The 16,199-nt window shown below is 37.4% G+C and overlaps 1 non-coding gene across 1 annotated transcript; it reads right to left on the reverse strand.

Annotated features, from left to right (window-relative positions):
- Nucleotides 1-9,878: 9,878 nt before the first annotated feature.
- LOC128281494 (small nucleolar RNA R71) lies at nucleotides 9,879-9,985 on the reverse strand. Its single transcript, XR_008271712.1, has one exon. It is a non-coding gene; the product is annotated as a small nucleolar RNA R71 (small nucleolar RNA).
- Nucleotides 9,986-16,199: the final 6,214 nt, after the last annotated feature.

Genomic DNA, 16,199 nt, shown 5'->3' on the forward strand with positions numbered 1-16,199 from the left:
GATTTGGTCAGAAAGGAAAATTGAGCCCTTTTTTTATTGGACCATATGAGATCACAGAAAAAGTTGGACTTGTTGCGTATTGTTTGGCTCTGCCTGCAGAATTATAGAAAATACATGATGTTTTTCACATTTCTATGCTCAGAAGATATCGATTAGACCCCTCTCATGTTATTTTGACAGAAGATATTGAATTTCGAATTGATTTTTCATATGAAGAAAAGCCAGTTGAGATTTTAGCACGGGAAGTAAAAGAATTGTGTAATAAACGGGTTCCGTTAGAAAAAGTATTATGGCGTAGTCATAGTGTTGAAGAAGCAACTTGGGAACAAGAAGAAACTATGACATCTCAGTACCCCCACCTCTTTTCAAGTAAATTTCTAGGACGAAATTTATTAAAGGGGAGAATCGTAACGACCCGATAGTCATGGGTACTGGAAAGTGTATTTTCGGGTCTCTGTTTTCGTAAAACAGGTTCGTAGATATTTATTAAAAATATTTACGAAGTTAGTGGTGTGGTTAATTAGGTCTTGGTTAGGTGAATTTGCATGAATTAAGAGTAATTAGGAATAGGAACTAAATTGCATATAGTTTGGAAGTTGAATTATAGATTAATGAAAATAAAAGGGGCTAAATAAACAATTTAACCTATTTTTAACAAGTGTATGGAGTTGTTAATTACATGTGTGAAAATAATATACATATGTATAAAATAATAAATTATACTAATTAATACTTAAGAATATATATTATATTATTATAATAATAATTAAATAAATAAACAATAAAATAAAATAAAAAGAATAAAAATAGAAACAAAGTTAAATAAAAATAGAAACAAAGTTAAAACGAAATAGAGAAGAAAAAGAAAGAAAAGAAAAGAGAAAGAAAAGGAGAAAAACTAGGGATTTCAAAGTTCAAAGCTTAATTGGTAAGTCAATATAGACCATTTTCCTGTAATTTTTATGTTTTTAGAATACTGGTATTAAATACTACCCGATCTATGTGAAAATTTTAGAAATTATTGAGTTTTTAAATGTTGTCCATGTTGAATAATTAGAGTATTAAGGACTAAATTGAAAATTAGGAAAATATTGAGCAAAAATTTAAATATTTAATGTGAAATATAATTGTATTGTATTGATGAATTTTAATTGTTTTAATTTCATAGCAAACGTTGTGCTAGAAACACGAGTAGGAAAGGAAAAGATAAAGTTGACGAGAAGTAGCTCGGAAGTTCTGGTTTGTATTTCTATAATCCAAATCTAAATATTAATTGTTGTATTTGTTATTTAATGTTTATGGTAAGTAATTAAGGTGAGTGTTAACATTTTGATATTGAATTGAAAATTATGTTAATATGTGATTGATGTGGATATTGGATATTGATTGTTGTTGAATTATGAAATTGAAACCCTATTAACTATATCAGGCTGAGTCAGATATAGATGGCATGTCATAGGATTGCAAGAGTTTAGGGATTACTTCGACCTCGAGTCGATGAGACACTGGGTGTCAATGTATTACTTCAGATTAATTCGATAAGGTACTAGGTGCCAATTTACTTCAGTTTGGCCAATGAGACATTGGGTGTCAACTTATTGCTTCGAATTATCCGATGAGGTACTGTGTACCAAACTAGTGTGTTATGGTTGGATCCATGTATCCATCCAAATTCGAGTCGTGCTAATAAATTAAAGGTATTTGGAAATACCAAATGTGAATGGAAATTATATATATGAATTGTATAACATATTGTGAAAAGCTAATTGAGATAGCAAATGATGAGATTTGAATGTATTAAGATTAAATTGATAAATTGAAATGACTATCGTTAATGTCTGATAAAATGTGTATGCTATATTATTTTACTTAAAGTATTCAAATTATAGAAATACCACTAAGTTTATACTCAGCGTACGGTTTGTTTTTCGTGCGCAGGTTAGGTTCTTAAGTTGATCACCGATTCAGCATCCATCAACGATCTCGATCTCAAACGTGGTGATGTATATTTCTTTTTATGTTAGCATGTACCTAGGTTGTCTAAAACTTATCATTTTGTGGAGTGATTTTAATTAATATTATAAGTTGATATTGGTTGATTATATATATGAATATATGTGTTATTGAGGCTATAATATGACATGTTTAGGTTGATGCATGAACGAACATGTTATAGGAAAAGTTTAGGTTGATATTGGCATGGTTTTAATTGGTTTTCATAGATGTTATTTGAAATATTTAGATAATGTTTTTGAAGTATCTATAAGGGTGCATTGGTTAGGAAACTAGGTTGATTGTTTTGGCATGTTTAAAAGGTAATTGATCATGTTTTGGATGGGTTGAATGAATAGTTTTTGAGTTGCTTGGTGTCTAAGATTGCAGGAAATGGTAAACTTGATGTTTAAGGTTCATTTTGAGTCCACACGGCCAGACATACAGGGGTGTGACTGGACTGTGTAAGACACATGGCTATCACATGGGCTTGTGGTTTGGCCGTGTGTCCCTACAACTTTAAAATTTCAAAATAGAATGCCCAGGAATTGACACACGAGTAAAGATACGGGCGTGTGTATCAGCCGTGTGTGACACATGGCCTAGCACACGGGCATGTGCCTTGGCCATGTGACCTAAGCAGAGAGTTACACGGCCTGAGACGTGGACGTGTCTCTTGACTGTGTGAGCCACACGGCCTGACCACAGGGGCGTGTGTCCCCTATTTCTTTGAAAATTTTTATTGTTTTCAAAATAATTCCTTGAGTACCCGATTTAGTCTCAGTTTATTTCTAAAGCATATTTTGGGCTTCGAGGGCTCATAAAAGGAACAATAGGATTAATTTATGACATGTATGTCAAATGATATGTAATGTTTGTATTTGATCTAAAAAGTCTGGTAATGCTTCGTAACTTTGTTTCGGCAACGGATAAGGGTTAAGAGGTGTTACAGTTACATTTTAGTATCGCATTCCATCCTCAAATTGATGGTCAATCCAAACGTGTAATATCGATATTAGAGGATATTCTTCGGTGTTGTGTGCTGAATTTGAAGGTAATTGGGAAAAGTATTTACCTTTAGTTGAATTTGCATACAATAATAGTTATCAGTCCAGCATTAAAATGGCACCTTACGAGGCTCTGTATGGTCATAAATGTAGAACTTCGTTGTATTGGACAAAGCTCAGTGATAAAAAGATACACGGAGTTGATTTAGTCCGTGAGACTGAAGAAAAGGTAAAGGTGACTCGGGATAGTTTGAAAGTAGCCTCTGATCGTCAAAAGTCTTATGCCGATTTTAAACGAAAAGAGATAGAATTTCAATTTGGAGACAAGGTTGAAAGTATCACCTTGGAAGAAAGTTCTCCGGTTTGGCCGTAAAGGAAAACTGAGTCCACGATTCATCAGACCATATGAGATCACAGAAAGAATCAAACCTGTTGCATGTTGATTAGCATTACCACCAGAGCTTGACAAAATTCATAATGTTTTTCACGTGTCTATGTTGCGACGGTATCAGTCAGATCCTTCACATGTTTTAATCCCGATAGAAGTTGAGATTCAGCCTGATATGACATACAATGAGGAACCGATCAAAATCCTGGCACGTGAAACAAAAGAGTTAAGAAATAAAAAAGTAGCTTTAGCAAGAGTTCTTTGGCGACGGCATGGAATAGAAGAAGCTACCTGGGAACCGAAGGAAACAATGAGAAAGCAATATCCGAATCTTTTTACTGGTAAGATTTTCGAGGATGAAAACTCTTTAATTGGGGAGAGTTTTAACAGCCCAATTTCAGTGAAATTGGAATAGTGGTTTCGGGACCACAAATCAGAGTCAGAAATATTTTTTTTAATATTATTGCATGGTCTACATTATGATAGGAATGACGTATGAAAATTTTGTTAAGAAAATTTTACCGATTTCATGTTTAATTATAGAAAGGAAAAAACTACATAAAATGCAAAAGTTGAATTCTAGTAGCTAGAAGTATTAAATAACTATGAAACTCAAAATTTGAGGTCTTTATAAGAAAAATAGACCATTAAGAGAAGTTAGTAGATACTTATGGTGGTCCATCTATGGAAAATTAGAAAATGAAAAGGATTAAGTTGGAAATTGAATTAATTAAAGATGGAAATAAGCTAATATCATCTTATTTCATCATCTTCCCCAAATTAAAATACATGGAAACCCTAGCTAAGAGAAAGTGAGTTCAAGCAAGTTATTTTGGCTCAACTAGATCCGGATAAACCTAGTACGAAATTGGGTTAAGGAAAAGAAAAAGTGTCGAATTAGTAGATTCTTATACACGAGGAAGTGTTCAGGTAAGTTCGTGTAACTAAATTGTATATTTATGTGTTTGAATTGAATGTAGTGTATGTGAATTGTTTAATTGTTGTAACAGCCCAATTTAGGGCCTAGTCAGAATAGTGGTGTCGGGACCACATATCCGAAGTTGGAGAAATTATTTTATTATTATTTTGGAGTCATAGCATGTTTATATTAGCACATGAAAAATTTGGTGAGTTAATTTTGATGGTCGTGAGCCCGATTGCGAAAAGGGACTAAATCGCATAAAGTATAAAAGTCCTAAATTGATAGCTAAAGGTGTTAAATAGCTAGAGAACCTAAATTGGGGGTCTTTAAAGGGCAATTAGACCCTTAGACACTAGCTTGGCCGGCCATGGGAGACAAAATTGGAGAGAAGGTCAAAATTAGGTGAAGCTTATGTCACCAATTTTGACTAGTTATAATTTTAATAACACAAAAAGGAAAAGCTATCATTTTTCTTCCTTCTTAGCTAAAAATATTAGCCATTGTAGGGGGCTTGAGAGCTTAAAATTTTTAGCAACTTGAAGCACTCACAAGTAAGTGATTTTCATGTCCTTTATTGATGATTTTTGTACTTTTGAACCTTTGAAGCATAAGCTATCAAATGAGGGTGCTATCTTGCAAAATGATCAAGAGTTTAGGGTTTTTCCATGAAATGATTTATGTTGGTTGCTAATTTTTAATGGAAGAAAATGAGTCTTAGTTGTCTTATAAACAACTTTTGTGAAAGGTGTTAGCATGAAAACACCTAAAGGGACTATCTTGCACAAGTTGCAAAATAAGTAATAAGTGTGTGAAATAGAAAGAATTTGGAGTTGCTGTAAGAGCAAAAAGGGTTTAGTTAGGCTTAATATAAGAAGGCATTCGATAAAAAATGATTTTCGAGCTTAGGGGTAAAATGTTCATTTTGCCAAAGTCTAGGGGCGAAATGGTCATTTTACCGAAAGTGTGAATTTTCAATTGCCTAATTGTGATTAATGACTAAATGAGTGTATTTTGGTAATATAGATCAAGAATTTCCAATTCCAAACCAAGACCAGGGGAAAGCCAAGCAAATTGACTAAACCAACTAGTCATGTACGTTTTGTAATTCGAGGTAAGTTGTATATAAATAATACAACTACATTGTTAATGTATATACGGAATTATACTTGAAATTAACATAGCATGAATTGCTTGATTTTGGAATTGAGAAAGCATGATGATAATAGAGATAGCAAAGTTCCCGTTTGAACCTAGGAAATAAATCGGATATTCATGCCATGACATATGGGTTACTATAGGCTAGTGTATGTCTGGGACTGCATCGGCCACATTATAAGAGCCAGTATAAGACCATGTCTGGGACATGGCATCGGCATTGAGATGAGTGCTAGTGTAAGACATGTCTGGGACATGCATCGGCCTCGGGACGTAAGCCAGTGTAAGACATGTTTGGGACATGCATTGGCTACGAAATGTGTCAGTGTAAGACCATGTCTGGGACATGGCATTGGCACGGATATGTGAGAGCTAGTGTAAGACCATGTCTGGGACATGGCATCAGCCTCGGTGATGATAGTTAGTGTAAGACCATGTCTGGGACATGGCATTGGCAACTTGTCCGTGTTTGAGGCTTATAGAATATTCGATAGTGTTTCGAATGGTTCAACGGTGAGAGTAGTGATTTTAGCTTAATGAAGAAAAGGATAACCATGTTGTGAGTGGTACACGTACCCAATTGGTATGTATGAGATATAAATTCTATATACATGATTTGTGGATTGTATGGACGGAAATGAGTAAGTTATTCTTATGCGTACTTTGGTATTATGAGCATGGTGATTGTTGTTGTATATTACTTATATGCAACTTACTAAGCTTTGATGCTTACTCCCTTTCCTTTTCATTTCCTTTCAGTGTTGTTTAATTAGCTCAAGGATCGCCGGAAGTCAGAGATATCGATCACACTATCAGCTGAAGAACCGGTATAGTTGGATTTATATTTTTGAATATAGCATGTATAGGGCTTAGACTTTATCATTTTGTGTCTTTGAGAATTAACCAATCGCAATGACTCGGGTTTGGAACGCTTCATTTTGTATTAAGCCTTGAATGATGGCTAACACTCATTTTGATTTATAAAAGATGTATTGTCTTGGTATTGGTTGGTATTTGCATGGAACTAGGTATATAAGGGTGGCAATGAGGCTTGGTAAATAGCCTTATATAGTCCACATGGGTAGACACACGGGCGTGTGTCTAGGCCGTGTGTGACACACGGCCTTCCCCATGGGCGTGTAGTTCGGCTGTGTGTCCCCTGCAAGTAAAAATTTCAAGTCAGCATGCATGGTATTAAACACACGGACAGAGACACGACTGTGTGTCTCAGCTGTGTGGAGGACACGGCTTAGTACACGGGCGTGTGCCATGCCCGTGTGAAATTTTAGGGATGTTGATGTCAGAAACAGAATGTCCAAGTTTTTGCACACGGGCTAGAACACGGGTGTGTCATGGCTGTATGAGGGACACGGGCCATTGACACATGCATGTGTTCGACCGTGTGAAAACCCCTGTAGGTGTGAATTAGAATTTAATTCTACACGGGTATTGGAGACGGGCGTGTCCCTAGGTGCCTAGGCTGTGTGAGCCACACAGGCTATCAGCACGACCATGTTAAAATAGAAACACGGCCGTGTGGCCTGTTCAAGGATGAAATTTTTATAGTTGGTTTAGGGACCCGGAATAGTCTCGATTAGTTTTCAATGATCGATTTAGGACTTTTAGGCCTATAATAAGAAGTCTAAAGTAGATATAGAAAAATTTTTAAAATTTGGCCGAATCTCGGCGACTTGAGATCAAGTGAGGTAATGCCTTGTTGATCGTATGATGTGATATATGCAATGAGTTTTATAATTTATGAATGTTCGTTCTTGAAAACTAACTATTATCACGACAAAGGCAAGCGCACCTTATCGAACAGTAGTATAGCTTATGGCAAGACCGGGATGTCGAACCCAAAGGAACTAAAAGTACTAGTATTAACTTTCTTTTTATTATCTAGCCTAAAAATTTAGGGGTTTGTTTTATCTAAAATAATTACTAAACTAAGAATGCACATGAAGTAAATTGGAGAAATAACTTTTGGGAAAACTGAATGATTTGGACAATACCTAAGGAAAAAAATCCACTTAGACTTCACTTATTATTGACTCTAAATCAGACGATTTATTCACTTGACTTGATCCATAGAAATCCCTAATTTATATTATTATCTCTCTCGAGACTAACAAAGTCTAACCCTAGGTTGATTAATTGAAATCTCTTTCTAATTAACTCCCTAGTGTTGCATTAACTCGATCTATAGATTGCCTTATTAGGTTTCACCCTAATCTGGTAAAATCTTGTTACCCTATCTCTAGGCGTGCAATCAACTCTGCCTAGTTATGCTAGATCTACTCTTAGATATGGACTTTTGTTCCTCTGAATAAGCACATTGATAAACCGTAATTTATACATATTTTTACCCCATGCCTAACGTATTTATGTATGGTTTCCCCTTAGATTTCGTGAATTCGATGCTCCTAATCCTTTAATTTCATGTTTTATACTTAGGAGAGCATAGGAGAGTAAAAAGAGCGAGAAATAGTCCAAAAACAGAGAAAATGGACCCACATGGGAAAACAACACGGCCTGGACTTCCTCACATGGGCATGTCACACGGCCGTTTCAATTTGGCAGGATCAAAGTACGACTTACACTGGTGGATCACACGCCCGTGCCCATTTAATAACCTTGACCACGGCCTTCAGTAATCGCACACGAGCGTGTCACACGAGCTTGTCCCTGCCAAACCCAAGTTTAGTCCAATTCAGAAAAGGCCAATTTTGAGAGCTCTTAGGCATTCCAAAGCCTATTTAAACACTTGAGGAGGCACTTAGGAAGGGGGATGCAGAGTAGGAAGCAAGGAATTATTCAAGAAAAGCCGATTGATCCATCTCAAGAGCCGAATTCAGCATCAAGACTGGGGATCTCCCTTCAAGTTCCTTCAGGAGTTTTGGGTTTTCTTATGTTTTTTTACCTTTATGCTTTTGAGATGTTTTCTTTCATAAGTATGAATTAAACCCCTAAATATCTAAGGGGAATGAAACCTAAGACAGATCTTGTTATTATTATCTGAATTGTATGATAAATATTTGACTTGTTCTTAATTCTTGTTTTGATATTCCAGGATACTGATTCAAGTTAAACTCTTATTCAGAGGAAGAATAGACCCTGTCTAAGAGTAAATTTGTCATAATTAAGCGGAATTGATTGCGTGCCTAGAGATAGGGTGACAAGATTTTTTCGGATTAGGGTGAAACCTAATAAGGGAATCCATAGATCAAGTTAATGCAATTCTAGGGTGTTAATTGGAAAGAGATTTCAATTATTCAACCTAGGGTTAGACGTTAATAGTCTCGAGAGAGATAATAATATAACTTATGGATTTCTACGGATCAAGTCAAATGAATAAATCGTTTGATTCAAAGTCAAATAACAAGTGAAGTCTAGGTGGATTTGTCCTTAAGTATTGTCTCAATCAATCGAATTTTCCTAAAAGTATTTTCCCAAGTTTTTCTTTCTGTGCATTCTTAGTTAGTAATTAGTTTAGACAACCAAACCTCTTAAATTTTAGACTAGATAATAAAAAGGAAGCAAATACTAGTACTCGTAGTTCCTTTGGGTTCGACAGTCCGGTCTTCCTGAACTATACTACTGTTCGATAGGTACACTTGCCTTAATCGTGATAATAAGTTAGTCTCAAGGACGTTTCACTTATAAATATTTAAAACCTGTTACGAATATCACGCATCAAGTTTTTGGTGCCGTTGCCGGGGAACTAGGATATTAGGAAAACTCGATTTTTATTACTTTAGCCACTTTACTTTTATTACAATTTAAATTTTTATTTTCTTTTTTAATTTTTCTCTTATTTTCTTCTGACGGGTTTTTCTAGTTTATGATCAGAAAAAACCTGTCAGGACCACTACTTTTTGATGGTGAGATCGATCGCACAATTTACAGAAACTGGAGAGAAATAAGGTGAAGCCTAAGATACACAGAGGACGAGCAAGAGGACGATACTTCAACCACATCCGAGGAGATGGCTGAAAACCAAGAAAGTCCGCTACCTCCTGCGATTGCTGTCAATCAGAATCCTAGTCCGTGCACTATGTATGATTATGCTAAACCTTCTTTAACAGGAACTGAGTCGAGCATAGTTAGACCGGCTGTAGCCGCAAATACTTTTGAACTGAAACCTAACACAATTCAAATGATACAATAGTCTTTTCAGTTTGATGGTTTGCAGGACGAGGATCCCAACGGTCACTTGGCAAACTTTTTGGAACTATGTGATACATTTAAAATTAATGGTGTTTCTGATGACGCAATTCGTCTTCAGTTATTCCCTTTTTCATTGAGAAACAAAGCTAAACAGTGGTTGAACTCATTGCCACGGGGGTCAATCACTACTTGGGAACAAATGACTGAAAAGTTTTTATTAAAATATTTTCCACCGGCTAAAACGGGTAAATTACGTAAAGATATTTCTTCCTTTGTGCAGATGGATTTAAAAACACTCTACGATGCATGGGAGAGATACAAGGACCTCTTGAGAAGATGCCCTTACCATGGGTTACCGCTTTGGCTACAAGTTCAAACCTTTCATAATGGCCTGAATCCTTTGACTCGACAAATGGTTGACGCAGCTGCTGACGGAACCATCAATAATAAGACACCTGAAGATGTATATGAATTTATAGAGGAGATGTCACTAAATAACTATCAGTGGCAAGTCATGAGGATAAAGCCAACGAAAATAGCCGACGTTTATAACGTTGATACGGTCACCATGCTCTCTAATCAGGTAGAACTCTTGAATAAGAAAATTGATGGTTTCCTTAGTTCTTCACAAGTTCACCCAGTAATGCAATGGGAAGCAAGTCAAGGTGGATCAAGCAGTTCAGAATACCCACCTTATAGCCACAACATGGAGAACGAACAGTTAAATTACATGGGTAACAATCCTCGATCTGAAAACAATCCCTATAGCAATACTTACAATGCAGGTTGGAGGAACCACTCTAATTTTTCATGGGGAGGCCAAGGGAATCAGGGACCACCACCTCCAGGCTTCCAACAACCACCCTACCAATAAGAGAAAAAACTAAACCTTGAGGAGATGCTAGCAAAATTCATCATAGTGTCAGAAACTCGTTTTCAGAATACCGAGACCGCACTCAAAAATCAACAACCATCAATCCAGGGGCTCGAAACTTAGATTGGACAGCTCACCAAGTTGATTTCCGAATGACCACAAGGTAGCCTGCCAAGCAACACTGAATCTAACCCAAGGGAGCAACTCAACGCGATTGCCATTCAAGATGAGGAAGGGTTAGTTGCAGAACCAAGGCCAAAAATGGTGGTAAACATAGGCAAGGATGAGGTAGGCCACAATGAGCCAAAGCCGGTGATTACAGAATATAAACCTCACGTACCATACCCCAATGCGACAAGGAAAGACCGCTCAGACGAACAATTTGGTAAATTCCTTAAACTTTTAAAGAAACTACATATTAACTTACTGTTTATTTAAACCCATTCGCAGATGCCAAACGCAGTCAAGTTTTTAAAGGAGCTTCTGGCAAATAAACGGAAGTTAGATGAAGCATCGCATGTGGAGTGAGCGAGTGCCTTTCGACCATTTTGAGAATAAGCTGCCTAACAAACTAAAAGATCCAGGTAGTTTTACAATTCCTAGTTTAATTGGTAGTTTAGATGTTAATAATGCATTGGCTGATTTAGGGGCTAGTATCAATGTTATGGCTTACAAATTATTTAAGCAACTAGGTCTAGGGAAACCCAAACAAACTAGGATGAGCATTCAATTAGCAGATAAAGCTATCAGATTTCCTAGGGGTATTATTGAAGATGTACTCGTTAAAATTGACAAATTTATATTCCCAATTGATTTCGTTGTTCTAGACATAGAGGAGGATAGCAATGTCCCCTTAATTTTAGGAAAACCCTTTTTAGCAACCACCAGAACAATTATTGATGTTGGCATAGGTGAACTCACACTTAGTGTAGGAGATGAAACAATCACCCTTCAAGCCCGTAATTTGAATAACATATCAAAAATCAAAGGTGACTGTACAAATCATTTGGCTAAAAATAACCATATAGTGCAACCTTCTTTGCAGAAAATAGATTCGAAGAACATACATAAGCCAAGCAATAACAAAGAACCTATCTATGAAGAACGAAAGTTACAAATCGAGGAGCTAGATGAATTGCAAACACATAGACCGAGAAAACACAATAAACCAAAACCACGCCATGAGGAGCTTAATTCCTCCAAAAATCAACTTAAAGTTGGAGACAAAGTACTACTCGATGCAGCAGATCCTCGAATCGCCACTTCTGAACCAAATGAAGAAAGCCCTCTTACAGCAATTAGTATTTTTCCATACGGTACGGTTGAGGTAAACCACTCTAAATTTGGCACGTTCAAGGTAAATGGTACTCGTTTTAAACCTTATGTTGATAAAATTGATAACAGGGATGAGGAGTGTAAACTCCTCGATTCACCATGATTACGCACCAGAGAAGTAAGTCGAGCTTAGACTATAAATAAGCACTTCTCGGGAGGCAACTCGAGCACTAACAGTATTAATTTATTTAAAATTAAGCTTTTAACATCAACGTATTAACCGAATCATGGTACACAAACTCTCTAAATACCACACGGCCAGGCACACGGGCGTGCCTTAGGTCATGTGAAAATAGAGCAAAATTTTTCCAACACGGGAAGTGATAAAGTCGCCACGACCGTGCGACATGGCCGTGGGTGAACCTGCCAAAACAACACGGGCATTCGACACGCCCGTGCCTCGAAACCATGGGTGAACCTGTCAAACTAGCACGGGCATGCGACACACCCGTGCCCATCATCCGTGGGTGAACCTGTCAAGTTAACACGGGCGTGGACCTATGTACATGGGCGTGGCAGAAGAGAACGAAGTGTGCACTCACACGCCTAAGCAACACAGGCGTGGGTCGAATGTCAGATGCACCCAAATTCAAAATTTGTGAAACACACGGGCAAAAATTAGGGCACACGGGCGTGTCCCATGGCCATGTGCCCCAAAATCTATAAAAACCCCTCACTATTCACATCTCCCTCCCTAAAAATCCCTAACCCTAGCCACTCCAACTCCACACGCCCTACCCCTATGCCCGTGCACCACCTACAACACCGATTTCGATGCCCCAAGTTTCTTCTTTTTGCGTTTGTTTACTCTTTTCTCTTTATCTCCTTTGAATATTTTGTTTATTTCATGATTTCTCTGCTCTATTTTCCTATTTTAAATGAATTCTCATAGTTAGAACAATAGAATACTTTTGCTTGTTTATAAGAATTTTGTCATTTTAGTTACTCCATTATGCTCTACTTTTTCATTTTTCCTAGTTTCATGAAATTCATGCTTCCCATATACATTCATTCATATTCCTGTTACATTATTCCAATAATACTATAACTTGATACATTTAGTAGTTTTGTTTACGTCATCCACTACGTAAGTCTCATGAAATCTTCATATTTAGTTTTGTGCTTCTGTGCTATTTTTGGGATGTATTGGTTGAGTTTCGATTTTTCAACGCAAGTACAATGTCATCATCACATGGTAAAAAATCTTCTATCCTGCCTTGAAGAAGCGAAAAGGAGCAGCATCATCCTCGGGACCCATCTCGAAAAACTGACACCCCTTCTTCCAATTTCATCCAGGAAACCAGGAGGAATTTTTTCTGATACTTCGGGCCCTACCTTTAGGTGTGGGCTGCTGCATTGACTGGACCGTGCTTGAACAAGTTCAGTTGGCTGACGATGTCCGAGCCCTCTTGACGACCGATCCATGGGAACTTTTCTTTGCGATCATCGAGTCGACGTACCTTGAGCTTACACTTGAACTTTGCTCGACCTTCTATGTTCAAGATGTCATGACCAACTTCGATGACCCTGGAATGGTCCAGTTCCATCTCGATGGTTTAGTCCGCCAGTTAAGTGTGCCCGAGTTCGGTATTGCTTTGAGCCTTTATACGGAGGAGTTCATGGAAGACAACGAGCTCAACACCCTCCATCACCACATCCACTACCCCCCTTCGAAGTGGTGGAATGCTTTGGTCCCCAACTCAGCTTCCTACGATCCCAGCCGCTCCAAGGCATCTGCTCTCTCTCCTTCCTTGAGGTACCTACACACCATCTTAGAACACACTTTGGCAGACCGGCGAAAGAGTACCGGCGTCCTCAACACTCACGACGCCTACTTTCTATGGAGTACGGTGAATAGGCACATCTTCGACCTCGCCTACTTCATTTCCCTTGCCATTCACCACTAGACGGAGCGGCATCGGAGGGGGTCATCTCCATTGACCCCTACGTAACTCGGTTGCCTCGATACTTCGAGCTCCTCAATACAGCGGCCCAATCATCCTCCCTCACTCTCATTGGCCAAATGTCTCCACAGGGCATCTCAAGCATGTTACATATGAGGATGATCGAGAAGCACCGAGGAACCCACCCTCCTCAGTACAACCTCGCCCAGTCCATCGAGGAGGAAGACCCCAAAGACATTACTGATGATGTCCCTCCACGTCACGAAGACCCACTGTCTTAGCCACCACCTCCTCATCGTCCAGTTCATACACTGACATCTCTGAGCGCCTTACTCGATTTGGGCAACAGTGTTTTCGGCGCTTTGATAACATTGATGCTACTCTACAGCAGATTTGTCAGCACTTCCACATCTCATCGTCACCCTCACCTCGCGAACCATCTGGCGATGACTATCTTTAAAAACTTTTATTTATTATTTTATGTTGTTCCTTTTATTTTCAATTCAGACTACTTTTTTATTTTTCTTTCACCTTATTTTCATTAGGTTTTATAATTATTATTTTACAATTTTTAATTTCGGCTAATTCATTACGAGTACTTATTCTTCCTTATATATTTCCTAAAAGAGTTCCTAATTTTGTCACGATTATAAAGAGCTCCAAAGCTCACAATTACTCAAGAACTTGAAACTCCACTGAGAAAGGCTCTTCACGACTACCATGCCCTTCTTGACCATGACCATAGCCAACTTGAGATATAATATTCTTTTGGCGCAGCATTTGTGGAACCCAACCTCTACCACTACCGGAGTATCTTTCTTCACCCTAATCATTGCTTTGGCCGATTATTCTCCATAACCCCAATTCAAGGAGTTCATTCATCATTCAGGAAGTTTCACTTCTCTCCCTATCTTATAATTATCAATCTATCTTTTTCAATATATCTATCTTTGTACATTGAGGGCAATGTACATCTTAAGTGTGGGGGGGTCTTTCATATCGTCATTAGAAATCCCTGAATTATGTCTTATTCTCATGTGATGTAACGTCCCCACGCCCGAGACCATCGCCGGAGTCGAGTATGAGGTGTTACTAAGCTTAGTTTAACATTTTTAGAACTTTGGATTATTGTTTCTACATTCACAGCTTTTAAGCTACTTGCGTCACAGTCACAAGAAAAATCATATCTCGAGTTACAAAACTCGAAATCATGATCCGTAAATTTTCCCTGAATCTAGACTCATATACCTATCTACTAATTTTTTTCTAGAATTTTTGGTTGGGCCAATTAGTATAGTTTATTAGTTAAAGTTACCCCTATTTCAGGACTCGACTGGTCTGACCTCTGTTTACTACGAACCACATTTCTCTCTGTAAAAAATTCATATGACTATGATATTTGTTTATACTAAAACTAAACTCAAAAAGGATTCTGAGGATATAAAATATACCACGTAATTATATCTTTATAATTTATGATGAATTTCTAAATTTGGAACAGGGGATTCAAAAACTGCTATGACCCTGTTTCAATAAAATTCAAATATCTTCTAACATATAATTCCTTTACCTGTTTCATTTGTTTCATGTGAAACTAGACATAATAAGCTTCAATTTGATATGTAGTCCATCACCAAATTAAATTGCTATGATTTTTAGTAAATTTTCAAACTCGCGTCGTTGTTGTTGCGATGAGTCATTTTATGACAAATTTCATCCTTTTATGAGTTTTTATGCACTAAGTATCTTAATAGTTTTCCTTAACATCAAACATAATCTACACTAACCATTTTCATGATTTATCATGATCAAGCATTTCTTCAACCATTCCACAACCATACCATAAGATCATTTACACAAAATAGGTATATTGCTATACATGCCATACTTAAATTTACAAGCCATTTACCAAAAGTCTTAGGATAGTGTGGTGAGCCTTGACCTATCCCGACTCTGAAATGGCTTGTCCAAAACTACAATGAGTAAGAAGGAGGAGTAAGCATAAATGCTTAGTAAGTTCATATGCAAATAATAAGTAACATAACAAACAGTTATACCAATCAACATTAGCATACATTACTAAAACACATATCACATTTACGATCATTTTCATCATCTTATTACCTTATAATGGTTGTATCAATACTCAACCCGACGGTTAAATACATACCATCCAAAATAACCATTTCACATCACTCACCAATACTTCTCTTTACATCTCGAATATTCCTCCATTGAGTAGAACTTTACCCGTTGAACACATCGGAATATAATTCGGATACATGGATAATTTGCATATAAGTGCCACATATTCAATCAAGCAATCATGTAACCCGCCCATAAGCGAACTCGGACTCAACTCAACGAGCTCGGGCGTTCGCATCCATAAGTGAACTCGGACTTAACTCAACGAGTTCGGATGCCTAGTTACATCTCACGAACTCGGACTCAACTC

The sequence above is a fragment of the Gossypium arboreum genome, chromosome 1, assembly GCF_025698485.1.
Source record: "Gossypium arboreum isolate Shixiya-1 chromosome 1, ASM2569848v2, whole genome shotgun sequence".
Lineage (NCBI taxonomy): Eukaryota > Viridiplantae > Streptophyta > Magnoliopsida > Malvales > Malvaceae > Gossypium > Gossypium arboreum.